Raw genomic sequence first — 6,504 nt, 5'->3', positions numbered from 1 at the left:
ACGAGAAGTAACATTCTATATGAACTCAGCACGAGAAATAACATTCTATATGAACTCAGCACGAGAAGTAACATTCTATATGAACTCAGCACGAGAAGTAACATTCTATTTGAACTCAGCACGAGAAGTAACATTCTATATGAACTCAGCACGAGAAGTAACATTATATATGGTGTCAGTGTGAGAAGTAACATTCTATATGGTGTCAGTGTGAGAAGTAACATTCTATATGGACTCAGTGTGAGAAGTAACATTCTATATGAACTCAGTGTGAGAAGTAACATTCTATATGAACTCAGTGTGAGAAGTAACATTCTATATGAACTCAGCACGAGAAGTAACATTCTATATGAACTCAGCACGAGAAGTAACATTCTATATGATGTCAGTGTGAGAAGTAACATTCTATATAAACTCAGTGTGAGAAGTAACATTCTATATGGACTCAGTTTGAGAAGTAACATTATATATGGACTCAGTGTGAGAAGTAACATTCTATATGGACTCAGTGTGAGAAGTAACATTCTATATGAACTCAGTGTGAGAAGTAACATTCTATATGAACTCAGTGTGAGAAGTAACATTCTATATGGACTCAGCACGAGAAGCAACATTCTATATGAACTCAGCACGAGAAGTAACATTCTATGTGATGTCAGTGTGAGAAGTAACATTTTATATGGACTCAGTTTGAGAAGTAACATTCTATATGAACTCAGTGTGTGAAGTAACATTCTATATGAACTCAGCACGAGAAGTAACATTCTATATGGTGTCAGCACGAGAAGTAACATTCTATATGATGTCAGTGTGAGAAGTAACATTCTATATGAACTCAGTGTGAGAAGTAACATTCTATATGGACTCAGTTTGAGAAGTAACATTCTATATGGACTCAGTGTGAGAAGTAATATTCTATATGGACTCAGTGTGAGAAGTAACATTCTATATGAACTCAGCACGAGAAGTAACATTCTATATGAACTCAGCACGAGAAGTAACATTCTATATGATGTCAGTGTGAGAAGTAACATTCTATATGGACTCAGTTTGAGAAGTAACATTCTATATGGACTCAGTGTGAGAAGTAACATTCTATATGGACTCAGTGTGAGAAGTAACATTCTATATGAACTCAGTGTGAGAAGTAACATTCTATATGGACTCAGCACGAGAAGTAACATTCTATATGAACTCAGCACGAGAAGTAACATTCTATATGATGTCAGTGTGAGAAGTAACATTCTATATGAACTCAGTGTGAGAAGTAACATTCTATATGGACTCAGTTTGAGAAGTAACATTCTATATGGACTCATTGTGAGAAGTAACATTCTATATGGACTCAGTGTGAGAAGTAACATTCTATATGAACTCAGCACGAGAAGTAACATTCTATATGAACTCAGCACGAGAAGTAACATTCTATATGATGTCAGTGTGATAAGTAACATTCTATATGAACTCAGCACGAGAAGTAACATTCTATATGAACCCAGCACGAGAAGTAACATTCTATATGAACTCAGTGTGAGAAGTAACATTCTATATGGACTCAGTGTGAGAAGTAACATTCTATATGAACTCAGTGTGAGAAGTAACATTCTATATGAACTCAGTGTTAGAAGCAACATTCTATATGGTGTCAGCACGAGAACTAACATTCCATATGGACTCAGTGTGAGAAGTAACATTATATATGGACTCAGTGTGAGAAGTAACATTATATATGAACTCAGTACGAGAAATAACATACTATATGACCTCAGCACGAGAAGTAACATTCTATATGACCTCAGCACGTGAAGTAACATTCTATATGGACTCAGCACGAGATGTAACATTCTATATGACCTCAGCACGAGAAGTAACATTCCATATGGTGTCAGCACGAGAAGTAACATTCCATATGGTGTCAGCACGAGAAGTAACATTCTATATGACCTCAGCACGAGAAGTAACATTCTATATGAACTCAGCGTGAGAAGTAACATTCTATATGAACTCAGCACGAGAAGTAACATTCTATACGGACTCAGCGCGAGAAGTAACATTCTATATGGACTCAGCGCGAGAAGTAACATTCTATATGGACTCAGCGTGAGAAGTAACATTCTATATGGTGTCAGTGTGAGAAGTAACATTCTATATGAACTCAGTGTGAGAAGTAACATTCTATATGAACTCAGCACGAGAAGTAACATTCTATATGAACTCAGCACGAGAAGTAACATTCTATATGAACTCAGCACGAGAAGTAACATTCTATATGGTGTCAGCACAAGAAGTAACATTCTATTTGAACTCAGCACGAGAAGCAACATTCTATATGGTGTCAGTACGAGAAGTAACATTCTATATGAACTCAGTGTGAGAAGTAACATTCTATATAAACTCAGCACGAGAAGTAACATTCTATATGAACTCAGTGTGAGAAGTAACATTCTATATGAACTCAGTGTTAGAAGCAACATTCTATATGGTGTCAGCACGAGAACTAACATTCCATATGGACTCAGTGTGAGAAGTAACATTATATATGGACTCAGTGTGAGAAGTAACATTATATATGAACTCAGTACGAGAAATAACATACTATATGACCTCAGCACGAGAAGTAACATTCTATATGACCTCAGCACGTGAAGTAACATTCTATATGGACTCAGCACGAGAAGTAACATTCTATATGACCTCAGCACGAGAAGTAACATTCCATATGGTGTCAGCACGAGAAGTAACATTCTATATGACCTCAGCACGAGAAGTAACATTCTATATGAACTCAGCGTGAGAAGTAACATTCTATATGAACTCAGCACGAGAAGTAACATTCTATATGGACTCAGCACGAGAAGTAACATTCTATATGGACTCAGCACGAGAAGTAACATTCTATATGAACTCAGCACGAGAAGTAACATTCTATATGAACTCAGCACGAGAAGTAACATTCTATATGAACTCAGCACGAGAAGTAACATTCTATATGAACTCAGCACGAGAAGTAACATTCTATATGGACTCAGCACGAGAAGTAACATTCTATATGAACTCAGCACGAGAAGTAACATTCTATATGAACTCAGCACGAGAAGTAACATTCTATATGAACTCAGCACGAGAAGTAACATTCTATATGAACTCAGCACGAGAAGTAACATTCTATATGAACTCAGCACGAGAAGTAACATTCTATTTGAACTCAGCACGAGAAGTAACATTCTATATGAACTCAGCACGAGAAGTAACATTGTATATGGTGTCAGTGTGAGAAGTAACATTCTATATGGTGTCAGTGTGAGAAGTAACATTCTATATGGACTCAGTGTGAGAAGTAACATTCTATATGAACTCAGTGTGAGAAGTAACATTCTATATGAACTCAGTGTGAGAAGTAACATTCTATATGAACTCAGCACGAGAAGTAACATTCTATATGAACTCAGCACGAGAAGTAACATTCTATATGATGTCAGTGTGAGAAGTAACATTCTATATAAACTCAGTGTGAGAAGTAACATTCTATATGGACTCAGTTTGAGAAGTAACATTATATATGGACTCAGTGTGAGAAGTAACATTCTATATGGACTCAGTGTGAGAAGTAACATTCTATATGAACTCAGCACGAGAAGTAACATTCTATATGACCTCAGCACGTGAAGTAACATTCTATATGGACTCAGCACGAGAAGTAACATTCTATATGACCTCAGCACGAGAAGTAACATTCCATATGGTGTCAGCACGAGAAGTAACATTCTATATGACCTCAGCACGAGAAGTAACATTCTATATGAACTCAGCGTGAGAAGTAACATTCTATATGAACTCAGCACGAGAAGTAACATTCTATATGGACTCAGCACGAGAAGTAACATTCTATATGGACTCAGCACGAGAAGTAACATTCTATATGAACTCAGCACGAGAAGTAACATTCTATATGAACTCAGCACGAGAAGTAACATTCTATATGAACTCAGCACGAGAAGTAACATTCTATATGAACTCAGCACGAGAAGTAACATTCTATATGAACTCAGCACGAGAAGTAACATTCTATATGGACTCAGCACGAGAAGTAACATTCTATATGAACTCAGCACGAGAAGTAACATTCTATATGAACTCAGCACGAGAAGTAACATTCTATATGAACTCAGCACGAGAAGTAACATTCTATATGAACTCAGCACGAGAAGTAACATTCTATATGAACTCAGCACGAGAAGTAACATTCTATTTGAACTCAGCACGAGAAGTAACATTCTATATGAACTCAGCACGAGAAGTAACATTGTATATGGTGTCAGTGTGAGAAGTAACATTCTATATGGTGTCAGTGTGAGAAGTAACATTCTATATGGACTCAGTGTGAGAAGTAACATTCTATATGAACTCAGTGTGAGAAGTAACATTCTATATGAACTTAGTGTGAGAAGTAACATTCTATATGAACTCAGCACGAGAAGTAACATTCTATATGAACTCAGCTCGAGAAGTAACATTCTATATGATGTCAGTGTGAGAAGTAACATTCTATATAAACTCAGTGTGAGAAGTAACATTCTATATGGACTCAGTTTGAGAAGTAACATTATATATGGACTCAGTGTGAGAAGTAACATTCTATATGGACTCAGTGTGAGAAGTAACATTCTATATGAACTCAGTGTGAGAAGTAACATTCTATATGAACTCAGTGTGAGAAGTAACATTCTATATGGACTCAGCACGAGAAGCAACATTCTATATGAACTCAGCACGAGAAGTAACATTCTATGTGATGTCAGTGTGAGAAGTAACATTTTATATGGACTCAGTTTGAGAAGTAACATTCTATATGAACTCAGTGTGTGAAGTAACATTCTATATGAACTCAGCACGAGAAGTAACATTCTATATGGTGTCAGCACGAGAAGTAACATTCTATATGATGTCAGTGTGAGAAGTAACATTCTATATGAACTCAGTGTGAGAAGTAACATTCTATATGGACTCAGTTTGAGAAGTAACATTCTATATGGACTCAGTGTGAGAAGTAACATTCTATATGGACTCAGTGTGAGAAGTAACATTCTATATGAACTCAGCACGAGAAGTAACATTCTATATGAACTCAGCACGAGAAGTAACATTCTATATGATGTCAGTGTGAGAAGTAACATTCTATATGGACTCAGTTTGAGAAGTAACATTCTATATGGACTCAGTGTGAGAAGTAACATTCTATATGGACTCAGTGTGAGAAGTAACATTCTATATGAACTCAGTGTGAGAAGTAACATTCTATATGGACTCAGCACGAGAAGTAACATTCTATATGAACTCAGCACGAGAAGTAACATTCTATATGATGTCAGTGTGAGAAGTAACATTCTATATGAACTCAGTGTGAGAAGTAACATTCTATATGGACTCAGTTTGAGAAGTAACATTCTATATGGACTCATTGTGAGAAGTAACATTCTATATGGACTCAGTGTGAGAAGTAACATTCTATATGAACTCAGCACGAGAAGTAACATTCTATATGAACTCAGCACGAGAAGTAACATTCTATATGATGTCAGTGTGATAAGTAACATTCTATATGAACTCAGCACGAGAAGTAACATTCTATATGAACCCAGCACGAGAAGTAACATTCTATATGAACTCAGTGTGTGAAGTAAGATTCTATATGAACTCAGCACGAGAAGTAACATTCTATATGGTGTCAGCACGAGAAGTAACATTCTATATGATGTCAGTGTGAGAAGTAACATTCTATATGAACTCAGTGTGAGAAGTAACATTCTATATGGACTCAGTTTGAGAAGTAACATTTTATATGGACTCAGTGTGAGAAGTAACATTCTATATGGACTCAGTGTGAGAAGTAACATTCTATATGAACTCAGCACGAGAAGTAACATTCTATATGAACTCAGCACGAGAAGTAACATTCTATATGATGTCAGTGTGAGAAGTAACATTCTATATGGACTCAGTTTGAGAAGTAACATTCTATATGGACTCAGTGTGAGAAGTAACATTCTATATGGACTCAGTGTGAGAAGTAACATTCTATATGAACTCAGTGTGAGAAGTAACATTCTATATGGACTCAGCACGAGAAGTAACATTCTATATGAACTCAGCACGAGAAGTAACATTCTATATGATGTCAGTGTGAGAAGTAACATTCTATATGAACTCAGTGTGAGAAGTAACATTCTATATGGACTCAGTTTGAGAAGTAACATTCTATATGGACTCATTGTGAGAAGTAACATTCTATATGGACTCAGTGTGAGAAGTAACATTCTATATGAACTCAGCACGAGAAGTAACATTCTATATGAACTCAGCACGAGAAGTAACATTCTATATGATGTCAGTGTGATAAGTAACATTCTATATGAACTCAGCACGAGAAGTAACATTCTATATGAACCCAGCACGAGAAGTAACATTCTATATGAACTCAGTGTGAGAAGTAACATTCTATATGGA

The sequence above is a fragment of the Oncorhynchus mykiss genome, chromosome 26 (genome assembly GCF_057628025.1).
Source record: "Oncorhynchus mykiss isolate SJ-2025 chromosome 26, ASM5762802v1, whole genome shotgun sequence".
In the NCBI taxonomy this organism is placed as follows: domain Eukaryota; kingdom Metazoa; phylum Chordata; class Actinopteri; order Salmoniformes; family Salmonidae; genus Oncorhynchus; species Oncorhynchus mykiss.
Note: the sequence above shows the minus strand (reverse complement) of the source record.